This window comes from Rosa chinensis, chromosome 1 (assembly GCF_002994745.2).
Source record: "Rosa chinensis cultivar Old Blush chromosome 1, RchiOBHm-V2, whole genome shotgun sequence".
Classification (NCBI taxonomy): Eukaryota; Viridiplantae; Streptophyta; class Magnoliopsida; order Rosales; family Rosaceae; genus Rosa; species Rosa chinensis.
Window position 1 is genome coordinate 11801070 of NC_037088.1, and position 18573 is coordinate 11819642.

The 18573-nt window shown below is 36.0% G+C and overlaps 2 long non-coding RNA genes across 2 annotated transcripts; both read left to right on the plus strand.

The window, feature by feature from the left end:
• The first annotated feature begins 1245 nt into the window (after nucleotides 1-1245).
• On the plus strand, nucleotides 1246-2554 carry LOC112191528. Its single transcript, XR_002932994.2, has 3 exons — nucleotides 1246-1323; nucleotides 1498-1550; nucleotides 2297-2554. It is a non-coding gene; the product is annotated as an uncharacterized LOC112191528 (long non-coding RNA).
• Nucleotides 2555-16085: 13531 nt separating this feature from the next.
• On the plus strand, nucleotides 16086-18084 carry LOC121051585. The gene is made up of 2 exons (XR_005806149.1): nucleotides 16086-16354; nucleotides 17779-18084. It is a non-coding gene; the product is annotated as an uncharacterized LOC121051585 (long non-coding RNA).
• The last annotated feature ends 489 nt before the right edge of the window (nucleotides 18085-18573 follow it).

The following is an 18573-nucleotide window of genomic DNA, read 5'->3' on the forward strand; positions in this document are numbered from 1 at the left end:
TTGATCAGACTAATATTTACTATGTTTTTAATACAAAATTTCTCTCTACATTTTACGTAGTTATTCTCTTAACATTATCATTTCTAACTTAGTTTAGTGTTTTCAGGTAGTTTTGAGTCAAAAATGAAGGCAAGGAGGAAATGAGGCGCAAAAATGAGCGAAAATGGAGAAATGAAATTTTCCTAGTTCTACTAGGAAAAGAAATCCCAGTTGAACTAGGAATCCTGAGTCAACTAGGAGTCAAGCTCAGAAAAATGATGAGAAATGGCAAAAATGCAAGAGTCCTAATTGGACTAGGAAACCTGTTGGCATTAGGAGTCCTGATGATACTAGGATACTTAAGTGGATTAGGAGAGCCCAAGAACTTTCATGAAGCTTCTAGATGATATCATGGAAGACATGTGCAAGGCATGTGGCGGCAAAGAAATCAAGATTAGATAAGGAATCCTAATTAGACACAAGATACAACGCATCAAAGTCAAATTCGTTTCAAATTAGGAATCTGCCTGTGCAGATCAGCCAACTTTGACAGAGTCCTGAGGGGCAGCTCAGAATGAATAAAATTATGATCTTTATACGGTTGGAAATCTATGGATGTCTAGTTTTCAGATATTTTTACAGTTTGTCAATATCAATTTTCTAGAAGAAGTTATGGCTGATTTAGTACACGAAGGTCAATCTGCCCTGAACGCATTTTATGTGTCCTCTATTGTATACGAGGACACTTGATTTGGACTTTTAAGGACACAGTTTAAGTGTCTTAGTAGGGAAAAGAGGACTCTTTTCCAGTGTCCTTGTATATGACTTACAATGACTGCTGGATAGAGGACTCTTTTTTAGAGAGTCCTTAAATGTATTAGAGGACTCTTTTCCAGTGTCCTTATATGTAGTTTTTGTAGTAGTGTTATAATAGGTTGTTTATTTGGGATCCCTCTTTATTGATTTATACAAGAAAATGTGATTGATCATCTGCAATGTCATGAACACATAAAAGTCTTAAATAGGAAATTGGTTGCTCTATCTAATGTTTGAGATAAAGAAGCAAATTCATATGCACCCGATTGAATTATGAGTTTCCTGGCCATACTCATCATATTGTTACCAATTCGCATGCGATTTGATAATATCCATGTGTCCAAAGATGCAACCAATTCCAATTATGTTTCAAAACTATAAATTTACCATGCTACGAACAATGCATGTATATATTCCTAGAAGTAGGCTGACTTATCTTCTTTGTGTTTACAGCCCTGGTCACAACATTCAATGGAGAGATTGGGATTGCTGGCGCTATTTTAACAAAGCTGGATGGAGATTCTAGAGGTGGAGCAGTTTTTTGAGTGTTAAAGAGGTTTACTTGTTGGCTTACTTTTCGTTCATAATATCATTCTGCAACTTCTGCTCCATTTACGTCTTCATCCCACGATTTCTTCGTGCTTTGTCAACTCCTACTACTGCAACTTTAGGATTTTAATTTTGATAAACCCTTTGGTGTAGGTGTAAAGCAAGGACAGCAGCTGCAGTCAAAGTTCCAGAGTTTCAATTTGAGGGTGAGTCTCCGTCTATTCTGTTTATTTTTTCAATCTGAGACTGATTAGCTCATTTTCAACTTATGTTTTGACATCTTGATTCTGAGAGTACTTGTGTATGACCTAGAGGTCATGTGATGGACCTCTATACCAGCTAGGCTCGGAAATTAAGTCTATGTGCTTCTATTATTTGACAATAATACCCTATATATGGTTTGACAGCCTTGTATATATTCTTAATTAAGTTCAGTGTAAAACAAAACAATTGAAGTGCTTCTTTTTACTTTAACTATCTTATTGGAAATGTATTAACTTTAAAAGGTCTGTGCGATCATTTTCTCTTAAATATTAGCTTCTGGAGATGCTTGCTTCATTTTTGTTGTAGCCCTGCTATTCAATACCAGGACTATTGATGAAGTGTGTATAGCTACAAGTAGAGAACAAATTAATTGTTGTTTTTAGAGTATGCAAATAACAGCTACTAGGTAGCTGGAAATTCTTAGGTAATACTTTTCTGATTTAGCTATAAGACTATCGAATGTCACAATACTTTTCTGATTTAGCTATATGACTATCAAATGTCATAATACTTTTCTGATTTAGCTTTGGGTAGCTACTGGGTATCAGGACTATTGATGAAGTGTGTATGGCTAGAAGACTATCAAATGTCACAATACTTTTTCTGATATAGCAGACTGATGACTATTTGCATATGGTTTTATGCTATTGGTTTATAATTTTTTTTTTTTTTTTTTTTTTTTTTGCAGTGAGAAGGAATTATAGAGACCACATACCTTCAAGAAGAAGTCAATGAAGTTCATGATGGGAAGAATTCGTTAGCGATAAGTATCTTTAGACTTTTACAATGTGGATCTTCATCAATTCTGTTGTTTAACTCTGTACCTAGTGAAACTTCTTTAATTTGTAGCAAAATTTACCTTTTCCATTACAAGTATCTTTAGACTTTGACTTTTGCAATGCGGATCTTCAGTTCTATACTCTATTAATATATTGCAACTTCATTTCAATTTCTCAAATTGATGCACTAAATCATGGTTGAAAAAAATTGTCATCTCTCTGGCTAGTAGACAATGGATTTATTCTAGAAATCGTTGTAATTTACTATCTTCATCATCACCGACAACGTTATTAATTTAGAAACCGATGTAACATTTTCTCAACACCAACGCTTTTGACGAGAAACTGTTGTGTAATGAAGTTGGAAAATATTTTTCAACTAAAAATCGATGTATACAATCCTCGAAGCCAACATTTTTTTGGTAACAACCGTTGTGTATGAAAGTTGTTGAAGGCCAAAAGTGATGTGTAAATTATATTAGCACATCGGTATGTAAGTGAAAACTATTATTGAATAATTACATATACAACAGTGCATTTAGTGCTAACGGTATATGCTGAGTATATCTACAACGATTTTTGACTAAAAGCCGTTGTACTTTATTATGTTCAACATCAGTGAAGTACGTTGTGGAGTGAAGCGTAAAAAGACAACACTCACCTAGACAACGAAAAAATATTTTTTCAGACAACGGTGCGGAACCGTTATCTATTTTCGATTTTGTACTAGTGTCTCTCCCAATTTCCTTCAATTGTATTGGCAACAACACCTACCTCTACGACGACCTCGAAGATGTCAACATCACTCCTCTCCTCAACAGCAAGTGAGAAGCTCCTATCTGGTTCTTATAGATTCGAATCATAATGGGTCTCCCACCTCAAGTCTCGATTCAAGATCATCGGCCTCATCTCTACTCATCATTTGGCATCATCCTCCGCCCCAAACAGGTATTATTTTCTTTCAATTGGGTAAAAAGACTGCTTTTTTTCATTGAATCTTACAACACCTTCCTCATCTGACACTTACAGTTACATGGTATTGTGAGCATGTGGGTTTCTTTAACCCATCAAATTGATCTTATGGGTTTCTTTAATTATCGGAAAAGGTTGAGTCTTTCCTGCGGAAAAGCTAGGGTTTGTACATGATGAGTTCCAATACGGCGCCGTATCTGCCGATTCAGCTGCTCCCAGGAGGTCCCAGTGGCCCAAATGTAAATTTTTCTTCTCCAAGAATTTGGATTTTTACTTCTTTTGGGGATTTGAGTTCATATGGGAAATTCCCAGATGGAGATTTTGTGTGTTTCTGCCTTCGTGTTTCGGGTTTCGATTAGCTAGATGTTTGTATTTGTTAGGTTTAGGAGTTTTCTTGAAGTTGATTATGTCTGATTTTGGTAGTCTAACTTGTGAAAGTGAGTTTTTGAGATAGTTTCATGTTATTTATATGGATTTAATACGACTGAACTTGTACATCAAATAGAAACAAGCATTGGTGGTTTTACAATGCTAAACATTAAGTTTGAGGCATATAACATTTGGCAACCTAACATAAATAATGCACTATTACTATAATTAATTCATGGAAGATGTGGTAACTGGTTTTGGAAATCTTTATGTGATTCCAGTTTACCTATATGAAAGACTAGTTGATGCAACATAATTACCAATTGCAAAAAGCCCCAGTTTAGTGCCTTGCTAAATAGTTAGGTTCTTAGTAGCCTTATGATTAATCATAAACTGACAGGTATCTTGAAAATTTAATCCTTTCAGATTTAAGATTTACTCAGCAGGAACTTCCAGCATGCAAGCCAATTCTCACGCCAAAATGGGTAGGCTTTCTAGCAATGAATCATATGTCTGCCTAGTATCCATATACCTGTTAGAATTCCAACTGTGCTTTTTATACGCTTGTGCTTGTAAGGAATCACAACATTCATGCTCATTGCAATCGTTTTGATAAACATTGGAGTTGCTACCCTATTTGCTTCCCGATATGCATGTTCAAGTGAAACCCAATTTGATGCATAACCTGTCTATTCTTTTCTAGCTCTACATGTCCTTAATCAGGAACACATTTTTAGCAGGTTGTTGAAATTATTGATCGATATGAAACTGATTGCATACCAGCGTCCTCTAGAAGTGTTTAGGTCATATACATCCAGGCCTCGGCAAATAAAACATGCAACAGAACTCTAATGGTAAGACTTTCTTTCATTAACAACAAAGGACTGTAATATCCTCCTTAAAACTTTTTGATTAGGAAGCGGCAATATTCCATTTGTTGAGCTAGTACTTGCATCATTATGTCTCATCTCATTCTTATTGTTTCCTAATTCTTTTGGAAACTTCAAACTGTGATGAAAGCCAAGCTTTAGTAGGTGCAGTGTGGCAAAAGTAACTATGGTGGTGTTGGTTATAGTTATAATAAATTATTATAGATAAATTGTTATAGTTAGTGTATACCATCCAGTTTTTATTACTATGGCCTTGGGAAAGTTCATCATGTTTTTCATGCCAAAAAAATATATATATTATCACCTTACAAAAAGATAGCAAGTTGCAAGGTATTGGTGGTTTCTAGTTGCTCATTTGCCTTTCATTGAGATGTGGATTGTATGATATAATTTTTTAGCACAAACCTTTTTATATATGTTTGGTTGCAGACCTTATTGGAAAAAAGGTAGGGGTGCTGAGATTTTGGTCTTGTATTTAGTTCTCTTTCATTTATATATATGTAAATCATAAGAGATGTGACTCGGTTTGTGATTCCATATCTATTTGTAGGACTTGTGGTTCCAGATGTTCCATTGGAAGAAACGGACATTCTGAGAAAAGGAAGCCTTGAAAAATAATATTGAATTGGTTCGTTTCTCAATAACTTTTCTTTTGCATTCTTTTTCAGATTGTGAACAGTACTTTAAAAGGCTTTATGCTCACTATTAGATATGATTGTAATACTTTGGATCTGCTTGTATGGTTTATACAATTTACTAACTACACCCACCACTCCAATGGAGCGAATGAAGGTTATTGCTGAAGCTTTCGAAGGGTTTTTGCTGGTGAGACTCCTTTTCTTCTGTCCTCAATTTGATGCATAACTGTCTATTCTTTTCTAGCTCTACATGTCCTTAATCAGGAACATCTTTTTAACAGGTTGTTGAAATTGTTGATCGATATGAAACTGATTGCATACCAGCATCCTCTAGAATTGTTAAGGTCATATACATCCCGACCTAGGGAAATAAAACATGCAATTGAACTCTGATGGTAAGACCTTCTTTCATTAACATCAAATGACTGTAATATCCTCCTTAAAACTTTTTGATTAGGAAGCGGCAATATTCCATTTGTTGAGCTAGTACTTGCATCATTATGTCTTATCTCATTCTTATTGTTTCCTAATGTTTTTGGAAACTTCAAACTGCGATGAAAGTCAAGCTTTAGTAGGTGCAGTGTGGCAAAAAGTAACTGTGGTGGTGTTGGTTAAAGTGGTGATTGTGCTTGATTAATCAGAAAACTGGGAGCACCAATCCTACAAAATAGCCTGCTGACTAATGTCTCCAATTCTATTATTTCATTATTGGCCTCAAACTGCAATTTTGTTTCTGTTTTGTTGATTGTCAATATGGCTCTGTTACTTTCAGGAATCCATGGTCAACATTGATCTACAAATGACATGAATAACAGGGTATGTATTTTTTCTTCTTTGTGAAATTGGATATGCACCAAGCTTATGTTTTTGTATTTCAAAAGTTATTATTACTTCATGTTAACATTGTTTGATGTAGTAGCTCGTGATTGAAGGAGAAGATGGATGGTGTCGCTACTAGTATAGGAACATTTCAACTTCCAAGTAGTTTAACGTACACCAACTTCTAGATAGTTTTAGGTACGCAGAATATTTTGTATTCAACTAGGAGTATTGTTAATCAGAAGGGAGTGCTTTGGATCCACAAGAAATTATTTCATATTTGAATTTATTTTTTTTTAATTTGAAATTTCTTAAGTCACCATTGTCAACAATGGTGTGAAAGAATAAGTTTTTAAAATCCATTTGAGGCACCATTGGCATGGTAGGACCCACAATTCTAAGGCACCAAAATTCTGATAGTGTCTCTTTGGGTATATGTCACGGCAGCAAAGCAAACCGACCCCATAATAGTGTCTAAAGTGGTGGCTATTGGGTTTTCACACCAATGATTGGAGTCTATTCTATCAATACACACCATTTGGAATGGTGTTGATTGCCCAGTTTTGTTATAGTGCATAAATCTGTCTTGAGCATATTTCATCTTACTTGGATCTGCCTTGAGGGAATTGCACCTCATTTGCATTCTCTTTGAGAGGATTTTACCTCACCTAGATTTGTCTTGAGGGGATATCACCTCAATTTGGATATGCCTTGAGAGAATGTCGCCTCAAAGAGTTTTTCTCAAACAAATTGGGCTGCCTCTCATTCCATCCATTTCGGAACTAAAATCGTTCTCAACATTTTTCACCCCCACGTTTCAACAATTTGAATGGTAGTATTCCTCGTGCTGATTACAATTACCTCAAATTATTGCCAGAAGATATTTATAATACTACCATACTTGAACACATTTCACTAGCTTGGAATTCATTATCCGATGTCATTAATGATGAAATTGTCAACCTGACTAATCTTACAATCCTCGACCTCTACTATAACCAATTTACTGGCGTCCTCCCTATCTTTGATTTATTTTACGAACTTTGAAGAATTTTGTATGGGAGCCAACAACTTGAAAGGCAATATCTCTGTAATAGCCTGAATTTCAGTTATTAATTTCGGATGATTTCCAAAAATTAATAAGTTATTGATTGGTGCGATTATTTGTTTCTGGGTGTTTTTCGTTTGTTTTGTGGTGAAGTGAAAGTATTTCGGACGAATAATTACTCGAAATATTTTATTTTTGAGGAGTCAAGAGTTGACTTTTTATTCGTTGAGCTTATTCAAAAACTTTCTTCACAAATGTCATAGAGCGCATTGATACGAGTTCGTGGACATGCGGCACGCTAAATTCCGAGATTGTATGAACAAGTTATGATATGCGGAAGTTAATTCATCTCTCGGAAATTTCAGTATAAATAGAAAAATCCCAGAAAAATACACCACTTTCCAATTTTGAAAAGTTTCCAGAAAAATCGGGAAACCCTTTCTCTTTTAATAGCTCGACCTGACTCGAGTGTTTGCCGACCCGACCCGAAGACAACTCGGCAGTCCAGTGTCTAACAACGGTGCCACGGGCACCAGTCTCTTTCTCTCTCTCTCTCTCCCCTTTTCTTCCCCATGGTAGTTGTTTGGATCGATTTGCACCGTGAAAGGTGGATCAAAGGACGCAAAGCGGCGGGTCTCTGGCTTTGCTCTGGCCAATTCTGGTGATTTTAGGACTCGAAACCTACTGGGTTTTGTAGTTCTCCTTATGCTCTTTCCATCCATACATGCCTTGAAGATCGATTTGAAGTGTGGAGCTCGGAATGGGGATTTCAAGTTTAACAGTGGAAAACCTTTGAGCTTGATCGGCCTTCCCTTGGTGACACGTATGAAAGTTGGGCCTTGTGTTGTGATCTCCAAGTTGGTATGAGCTGATCCTCCAGATTTGGAAGTCAGTTGGGCGGCGAGTGGGGCTCACGTGCAGCCGCTTCTGACGGCGTGTCCGGCCACCTTTAGAGCAGTTCTTTGCAGTGTAGTCTTGTGTTCGTTGATACGAACATGTGGATATGTTTTGTGTTAGCTTTGCTCAATCTTTTGGATAAGTTAGGTTATTTTCGGTTTCGGTTCGTACTATTTTCAATCTGTGAGGATCTAACCGTTGGGTTGTCCTCTTGTTCGGGCAGTTTGATCCTAGAAGTGAGGTGCAGTTTGAGTATTGATTTGAGATTGTGAAATTATGTTTGTTTGGTTTTTAATGCAATCTCCTGAACTAAAATTTATGCAGGGGTTACTATAATTCTGATCGATTGATTTTAATGTAATCTCCTGAACTAAATTCTATGGAGGGATTGTTGTTTTCTGTTTATTTGGTTTTTAATACAATCTCCTGAACTAAACTTTATGCAGGGGTTACTATGATTTTGATCGATTGATTTTAATGTAATTTCCTAAACTAAACTATATGTAGGGATTACTATGATTTTGATATATTGTTGTGATTTTAATGTAGTCTCTTGAACTAAACTATATGCAGAGCTTACTATGATCTTGGATTGTGTGATTTTAGGTAATCACCTGAACTAATTTTCTATGCACGGATTACTAGTTTTATTTAGTATAAATTGTGAGTGCAGTTGTGGTTTGAGATTCACATTTCTTCTCGAGCTTTGTAGTGAGTTGTGAAATGATTTATAATGTCACAATGGTGATAAATGCTTCCTATCGAGAGGAAAGAATTGTGATTACTTGCATTTGTCGTTGAGACTAAAAATGATTTGAAATGTCATTAATGTGACAATTACTTTATTTGGGACGAATGAAAGATGATTTCGTAGATTTGTTGTTGCGTTTTAAAATATTTTAAAACGTTACTTGAGTTGGAATTGTCTTAGTTGAAGTTTTGTGAAATTGAATGTTGAGTTGAAAATTGCATCATGTGGGTTTTAGTGACGAGTTGATTGTTTAAGCCTATTATTGAAAGATGTGAAGCTGTTAATGGTCGTGATATGAGTTATCAATTTTGTTAGGTTGAAATGATTTAAGCATGTGCTTTTGCCTTGTTTGTTTTGAGTTTACTCACATGAGCTTCAAAAACTTACAGGATTTGTTTTTGCAATCTGGTGCACTATTTAATGGTGTAGGAGTTTATCCTGCATGTTAGGGTGAACGTAGTTGAAGCCGAGAGGTCCCTTGCTGTTGCAGTTGTAGGTTTAGGAACCTAATTGTTGGTTGCACTTGTAGTCTTCCGTTGTGTAGTGAGCGTAGTGTGTGAGTTTACTTACTGAATTGTTGTTTCAGTTCAATTTTTAAACTTGGTATAATGTAATATGTGACTCTAAAGAATGAGTTTGTAATAACGTACATTGTGGATTCAGGACATCATTGGTTGCTTATGTTAAAAGAAATTTTTTCAGGTATTCCGTGTTGAAGTTTGAACCATTATACCTGGAGTATTAGTGATTGTTTAATTTGTTTATTATTTGTGCTTGAAAACTGGGACGTGACAATCTCCATCTTTAATTTCTCCAGACTTTGTCAACTTAGTAAAGGTGACATTCAGAAAAATAACTTCTCTGGTATCTTACCAAGAAGGCTATACTCATGCAAGTCCTTGAAAGCAATTCGATTGAGCTATAATAATCTAGAGGTTCAAATAAATCCTGAAATTCTTTCCTTGAAATACTTGTTCTTCCTCTCACTTGGTTGGAACAAACGTTTAACCAATGTGACAGGGGCAACTGATGGGTTGCAAACGTCTCGTAATCCTTTCTTTGGCATCTAGTTTTTTAGGTGAGGAACCGCCAAACGATCGATGTTGAATGGTAGGTTTTAATGGATCTCAAAATCTTCAAGTTTTAGATTTGAGTTCATGTAAACTTGGTGGTAAAATTACTTCATGGCTATCGAAGCTAAAAAAATTGTAGGTCTTGAATCTTAATCACAACAGAATCACAAGCTCAATTCCAAATTGGTTGCAGACTCTTTGCTGTATTCTATAACCATCCAATTCAACCAACTTTCCGGAAAACTTCCAAAGGAATTGTGCACACTACCTATGTTAGTATCTGAACAAACAGCACCTCAAGTAGATCATATTTCCATTGAACTGCCTATCCACTACCGTCCTAGTACGTGTTGATGCAACACCTTGACACTACAATGATTTTATTTTATGCTCCATTTATATTCCTAGAAAACAATAAACTACATGGAAACATATATACCTAGTGAAATTAGCCAATTACAGCTCCTAGTCTTGGATCTTAGCAACAACAACATCTTTAGTGATATTCCAAACCAGATATCTTACCTAAAGCATGTGGAGGTCTTAGATCTCTCCATGAATCATTTGTCCGGAGAGATCCCCACTTCATTTACTGGAATAAAATTTTAATGTTTCATATAATAATCTCCAAAGGCGAATACTAGTGGCGAATTCAGGATTCAAAATTGGGGTAGGCTGAAATATATATAGTATATTTTTACCAAAGTGGTAAGAGAATTTTGCGCAACAACTAAAATAAATTAGACGTATATTTTATTGAGATGTCAAAAATAAGAATGCAACCAAAACTAATATCAGATAGATTACCTAAAAAAATTGAAATAATTTTTTATTGAATAAAAAGAAACTTGAGAAAAGAACTTATATTGGGCGAAATAATATTTTGAAAAATAAAAACATTAATTAAAGGTAAAACACAAAAGAAAAAAGGAAGTAGGAAGAAGTAAAAGAAATATGAGTGGAATGTAACCAAAAAAAAAAAAGAACGTTATGAGTGGAAGAAAATTGAAAGGAGTATAAGAAATATGAGTGGAATGTGACCAAAGAAAGAAAGTATGTTATGAGTGGAAGAAAATTGGAAGAAGTAAAAGAAATATGAGTGGAATGTGACCAAAAGAAAGAAAGTATGGTATGAGCGGTAGAAAATAGGAAGAAGTAAAAGATGAAGAAGATTATGAGTCTGGGTCTAGTAGTGATATGATGGCAACAGTACAACCAGATCAGGAATAAAGACGAGAAGATAGCACTGGAGAAAACATAACGGCAACATGATCTGACCAAAAGCAATGACAAAATGCATGGGAGAAGTAATATTTTGGAAAAAATAAATAAAATAAAGGTAAAACGCAAAAGAAAAAAGAAAGTTGGAAGAAGTAAAAGAATATATGTAACCAAAAAAAGAAGTACGGTATGAGTGGAAGAAATATGAGTGGAATATAAACAAAAGAAAGAAAGTATGATATGTGTGGAAGAAAATAGGAAAAAGTAAAAGATGAAGAGGATTACGAGTTTGAGTCCGATACGAAAGAAGTCTTGGAGGGGTATGGAGAAGAAGAATTAGAGGTTTAGGCTTGCAAATGCTTCATTGTATGCTTATTGCTTAACAATTTCTCTCTATTTTGATTTTCGAGGAGTCCTATTTTCTTAATGAGGACTATTTTGAATATTCTAGATTCAATTTTATTACTTTTTTAAGTCTTTATATATTCTTAGTTATATAAATAAAGGCTATAAAAATAAGGGGAAATGATCATTTACCCAATTTCAGCTTAAAAATTGCCCACTTGCTCCACTAACAGTTTTTTAACCTCATTTACCCAAAACACTCTAAGGGATTATTCCCTAATACCCAATTAATTCTTTTTTTATTCTTTTTATTTATTTTTAGAACTTTTTTGCCCTCTTCTTTTTTCTCACTTAGAGAGAAGTCATCCTCCACCTTATTGTGCTCCGGTGACCAGTGGCCGGCCGCGGTCTCCTGCGACCGGTGACCGGAGTTCGGCGTCCAGTGACCGGCATCCGACAACTAGTCACAGGAATCCAGAATCCGACTGCCGGACTGGTGACCGGATTCCAGTGTCTGATTTTATTACCCCCCAATAATCATATTATGACCCCCCAATAAACCTAATTATTCTGGTTAATGAATCTAGCAGCATTTTGTTGAAATGACCTATAATAAATAAACCACAGTTAAGACATTATTGCGGGGCAATAATCTGTCTATTGCCTCCCAATAGACCACCCCAAAAAGTCACCAGTTTCTATCATTGACAGATTATTGTACTTTAATAAACTCAAAACAACATAAGACTTATCAAAACTCTAATTTCAGTGATTAATTAACCACAGCTAAGAAATTATTGGGGGGGCAATAATCTGTCTATTTCCCTCCAATAGACCACAGTTTTGACGTCATCTGAAACCTGCAAACGAAGCCCAGACCCGATTCCGGTGTGGAGAGCTTCCTGGACATCTGACTAACAAAATCGGTGAAGTCCAGAGGGGTTGGGATCGTGGAGTTGGATGGCGTCATCCTCTGGTGGTCCGACGGTGGGACAGAACGGCGGCGGTGGAGGCCGTCATCAACGGTGGAGTGGTGGGCATGATGGCTTAGAGAGAGAGAGAGAGAGAGAAATCGATGAGGGGGAGGAGAGAGAGATATGAGTGTAATTTGTTAATTAAAATGAGGGCAATACTGTCAAACACTGTTAGATTGGGTAAATGGGGTTAAAAAACTCTTGGTGGAGTAAGTGGGCAATTTTTGGGCTAAAATTAGGTAAGTGGTCACAGCCCCTAAAAATAAAATAAATATTAAAAAAATACAAAACTGCCTAGGCGTTTGAGCTCTAGTCTCTTGGCCACTGCCCGACTAGCGCTTATCGATGTTTAGAACCTTGTAAAAGAAATATAAATAGAAGAAAACATGAAGAGTAAAAAGAAAAAGAAAAAAGGAAAGAGGAAGAAGTAAGACAAATGTGAGTGGAAGAAGTAGAAGAAATATGAGTGGAATGTAACCAAAAAAAGAAGAAAAGAAAGTATATGGTATGAGTGGGAAAAAATAGGAATAAGTGAAAGAAATACAAGTGGAATTTAACAAAAAAAGAGTATGGTATGAGTGGAATAAGTAAAAAAAATATAAGTGGAATGTAACCAAAGAAAAGGAAGTGTGGTATGAGTGGACGAAAATAGGAAGAAGCATAAAAGAAATATGAGTGGAATCACCGGAATGTAACCAAAAAAGAAAAAGAAAAATCAGTGGAAGAAGTAAAAGGAAAAAGAACCCCAAGAGTAAGAAGTGCCCTAGTCAACTATGCAGGACCCAAATATGTATAGCTTACATATATTAAACTTTTGGGTTTTTGTCCATTTACTCCATTTCTAGAGATTTTTTTCCCACTTACCTCATTAAGTTTTTTTAATTCCCTCTTACCTAAAACACTCTAAGGAAATCTTCTCTAATACCCCATTAAGATTTTTTTTTTTGTTTTTTTTTTAATACCATTTTACCCTCACATTTGTTATTTAGAGAGAGAAAATGGAAGAGAGAGAAACCATAGAGGACATCGCCGGAACCCAGTCACCGGCCACCGGATTCCTGTCACTGATCGCGGGAATCCGGTCACTGGCAGCCGCCCACCAGACTTTTCTGAAAACCTTACCGGAAAGGTTTATTGCCCCCAATAGACATCTATTGCCCCCCAATAGAGAGGCAATAGACCTCTATTGCTTCCCAATAGACCTCTATTGCCCCAATAGTCTATTTCCCCCTAATAGAAGTCTACTGCCCCCCAATAGACGTCTACTGTCCCCCAATAGACGTCTATCAGCCATGTATTGCCCCCCAATAGATGTCTATTACCCTCCAATAGAACTTTCAGTCGCCGAAATGGGAACTAATTTCTTAAAATTAGACAAATAAAACTTTGATTAAGGAAAAAAAAAAATTACATCAATTCAAAATATTTACCCCCAATCGACGTCTATTGCCTCCCAATAGACATTTAACAGACCTCTATTGCCCCCCAATACAATTTTTTTTCTTTCTTTCTGTCCCCATTTCACTACCAAAAAAAAAAATGGAAGGATGACATATTTTTTCTTTTTCCGTCGAACCTGTTCGGAATCCGAGTGACCCAAAATGAAGCCAAAACAGAATAATTCCATAGAGCAACAACTTCAATATCAGCAACAGTTCTTACAGATGCATGGAGCATCTAAAGCACACACTTTTTTTTGTTTTGGCTAAACATATACCGTTTTTTTGTTTTGGCTAAACGTATACCGTTAAAGAAAAAAGAAAGAAAATTCATGGTAGGATGGAAAAGTCTATGACCGCCATACCTATACTTCTCAAGTGAAAAGATGAACAATCAAGAATCAAAATTATGGTCTAGCATCTCTGACATGCAATCATGCTACAAGTTTATCGAACTTATTGAATGGTAAAAGGTGCAGGTGTGTTCAATTGTCAGATATCAAGAATGCTTCTATCGAGACAAGTCTAAATGTATGCAGCTCCAAAACAAAAAAAGAGCATCGCACATAATGAAACCAAAAAAAAAAAAAAGAACCAACGTCTGCTCACTGGTCTGCAACTCAGACCGAAATGTGGATTTGGATTTGAGCCTCCAGAAGCTTGGGTCCAGAGTCCAGATTGTTGGTGCTTAAAGGCGACCCGAGCAATTTCAATATTCACCGGTATCCAAGATGACAGGTGAGAGAGAGAAAGTACAAACGTGGAACATGACGCCGGCGATGCCGAAGATGATGACGACGACGTCGGTGCTGGAAAACGATGAGGAAGAGGGCCGACGGAGGGATGAGTGCGGGGAAGAAGGTCGGAATCGGACTCGGAGTTTTTGTAATTAAGATCCTCCTCGTCGTCGTTGACGACGTCCTTGCACAGAGAGAGAGAGAGAGACGGATCCTCGTCGTCGGCGTCAGTGTTGGGGTCCTCGTCCTTGCAGAGAGAGAGTGATCGTCGTCGTTGTCGTCGACGGCGTCCTTGCAGAGAAAGAGATCGGTGATGAGAGAGAGTCGTCCACGTCTTCCTTGTAGAGAGAGATCGCCGGATCGGTGATGAGAGAGAGACTCGTCGAACTTGCAGAGATGTGAGAGAGAGAGACGGCGAGAGAGATAAAGTGGCCGAGATGCAATTATTAATTTTTTAGAGCCCAAAATCGTCATTTAGCTATTAAATTGAGTTAGTGAGAACAAATTTTTCTTGGTGGTGTAAGTGGGCTAATTTTAACTTATTTTAGTGCTATGGGTCAAGAACCCTAAACTTTTATATCTGCAAATTTGGGTTGGGCTTTAGGAGCCCTGTGGGTAGATCCACCCCTGGCTAATAGTCTAATATTATCAATCCCTCTGTAACGTGGTCACACTGGTGTTGTTCCCAATTTATTTCTCGTCTTTCTCAATAAGCTAGTTTGTGGTTTTCTTACAAAAGCTAGACCTCGGATGGAAAAACTATTGAAGAGATTGATAAGGAGAGCATGGGTGCTCAACAGCTTGATCATTCTAAAATTATTTCTTGTCGGTATGTGTGCACAATTATAGTAGGGTGGCACATAATTAAGCGCTAGCAAGTCACACTGATCGAGTTATACTAAACTTTTACTCGTCTATGTAACTCACTATCAATTTGTGCATTTGAGTGGTGGATTGAAGAGGAATAGAAAGTTACATCAAGTAATAGAAGCATAGGTTTGACTTCGTCAACTTTGACTTGGGGAAAAAGAGTGAGTATCTCAATATGCATTATGCACGAGAAAAACCATCACGTGTAATGACATTATTCCCATGGAAGAGTAAAGACTATACCAGCTAGCTAGTCCGCTATTTAACATACAAATAAACTTGGCCATAATATTCCATTTTCGTTTAATTGGTTCGAAGATCATAATCTCTTTTAACAATTACAAAACATGCTATGCCGTTCAAATTGGGTTATGGACTTGTTGGTCGTCCATCTAGTGGTACGCAAGTTAACGCGGTCTTAATTGACTTAATTTGGACTAGAGAGATCGATATATCTGTTCAACGTAATGAGAGCGCGCAGGACTTGCTAGCTTGGATACTTTGCAATTGATCTGTAATTTCTGTGTTGACTAATAGGAAAAAGAAATAGAGAATAGCTATCATTGCTTTTTCTATGATTTAATTGCTTCAAATCCTTATTTATGTACTTATCCTCCGATGTATGTGAATATATAAATAGGCTGCAATACTAGGTGAGAAATCATTCTAAACTTGACGGAGACATGGTGATGGCTCATGGCAGCTTCTTTGTCTTCCTGATCTTCTTCTCTTCCTTTATATCTACAAATAATATTCTTCATGCATACGCATCCATCCGAGATCAACGCAACTCATTTGGTCTATCATCTCCTCCCTCAAACCGGATTTCTATTCATTGTGGCCCTCGTCGGAAGGGCATTACCAAGTGTAATCACAACGATTTGGCAACCCTTACCAGCTACAACCCCGACACCCCCGTTGGAGGTATTTGTTTTTCCCTCACTTATTGGTTCCATCTCACCCAGAGTCCCATAACAATTTGCTTTATATACATATATATACACACACACGCACGCATACAGGGCCCTTCTACGGAGGGATCCATTTTTTTTTTTTTTTTCATTTTAAGGGATTGATTATTTCACTAACCTTTCGATAACTTGTCAATATCTCCATTGTTCAGTTGTTAGGTTTATATTAATAGATCAATTTTGTAAATTTTCAGCCAAATTGATAATCGTTAAGGCATTCAAAACTGTGATTTACAATTATAAACATGAACGGTTCATGTTTGACATATTTGGTTCGTCCATTGATGATTTAATCTAGTTTGATACCTTAACAGTCACTAATTTGGCTGAAAATTTGTAGAAATGATCTAGTCATGGAGTCCTAAGAAGCGACCGGTTGAGATGTTGATATGTGATCAAAAAGTGGGTCTCACAAAGGATCCCTTTAAACGACGAAAAAAAGGAATCCCTTAGTGGAAGGGCCTTGTGTGTGTGTGTGTGTACCTCCTTAAACTTGAAATGAGAGGATATTTTTAATTTTAGCAAATGTTTAGCCAAGTTGGTGACCATTAAGGTATCAAACTAGATTACATCAATGGATGAACCAAATATGTCAAACCTGAACCATTCATGCTTATAATTGTAAATTACAATTATGAATACCTCAACAATTATCAGTTGGGCTAAAAATTTGCATAAGTGATCTCCTTATTGAAAAACTAAAAACTGAATTGTTGAGATCCCATATATGTGATCAAAAAGTTAGTCTAATGAGTGATCCCTTAAAATGGCGGCCAGAAAAATGATCCCTTGCTAGAAGGGCTATATAGAGGATCTAGAAAGGTGCTCATTAAACTTGAAAAGTGAAGATGTTTTTATTTTTAACGTGTAGTTTAACAATCTAAACTATTCATTCTCTAGTTATATACACATATATGAATCCTACAAGAGATTAGCTAAATCGAAAAATGTTTAACCATTTGATTCGCACAATGTTCTTTCTAATTTTATCTAACGGGCTATATTTGTTTACACAATTTTGAATGACCAAATGATTATGGATTTGATCGATTTTTTTGTAGACACAATTCTTGCATAGGAATCTAAATGATCAATGGTTGAAATCATTGAATTATGTCATATACTAGGGTAAATTAGTAAAAAATCCTCAAATTCTTAAACTATGGAGGTCCTCTCTAGATCCTTTATATATATATATATATAGCCCTTCTACTAAGGAATTTATTTATTTTTAGTCATTTTAAGGGACCTTTTTGGGACTCACTTTTCGATATACATATCGGCATCTCAACTTTTAAGTCTTTAGGTCTCCATACTTTGCGAGTGTTAAATTCATTAAACTAATACCATACCTTGTCCATTTTGTTTACTTTGCAGGGATCATTGCAAACAATCACTTCTAGCAGTTTCTCCATAATACCTCCAAAACATCTCAGTATTCTAAAATAACTATCTTTAGCATAGTCTCTATCTTGGCTCTTTAGCTATTTTGGAGAGCGTGTTAAGATTTTCATCCATAGAGGCCATACCAGACTTTTACGTGGCTCTTCATTTTAACTTTTAGCTATTTCGCTCCGAAATATAGAAAGCGAGATGAGGCTCTCTATTATTTTTGTTAATTTAGAACATTCCTTCTAAGTTGTTGTATGTAATTTACAAATAAATGTAAACTTTTTTTGTTAATTTAAAAAATAATATAAATTTAAAAATAGCTAAAATAGTTACTCTAAGGAAAAAAATAACTACCTAAACTAGACAAAACTAATGGAGACGTTTTTTTAAAAGTGGCTAGCCAAAATGACTTCTTAGCTATATATCTTAGCTAAAAGTTAACTAAAAAATGACTAGTATTATTAAATATGTACTAAAGTAGTTTTTTTTTTTTTGAATCAATCCAAAGGGGCGCTAATATATTCATCTCTAGCTAGAGTGGTCGTTACATACCCTTCCGCTATCATCTCAAGCCATAGTGACATACGAGAAGGTGTGGCAATACCCACGGTGGTACATAAACAATAGGTCCACTCATTAGACATCAAATTACATAAAAAAATAACGTGAATCCTTATTTGGTATTACTACAGACGCGCTAGAGACACCTGGATTGCACAACAAGTGCTTAGTTCCCTAAAAACAAGTAAGGAAATTTATTAAATATATAAATAACAAATA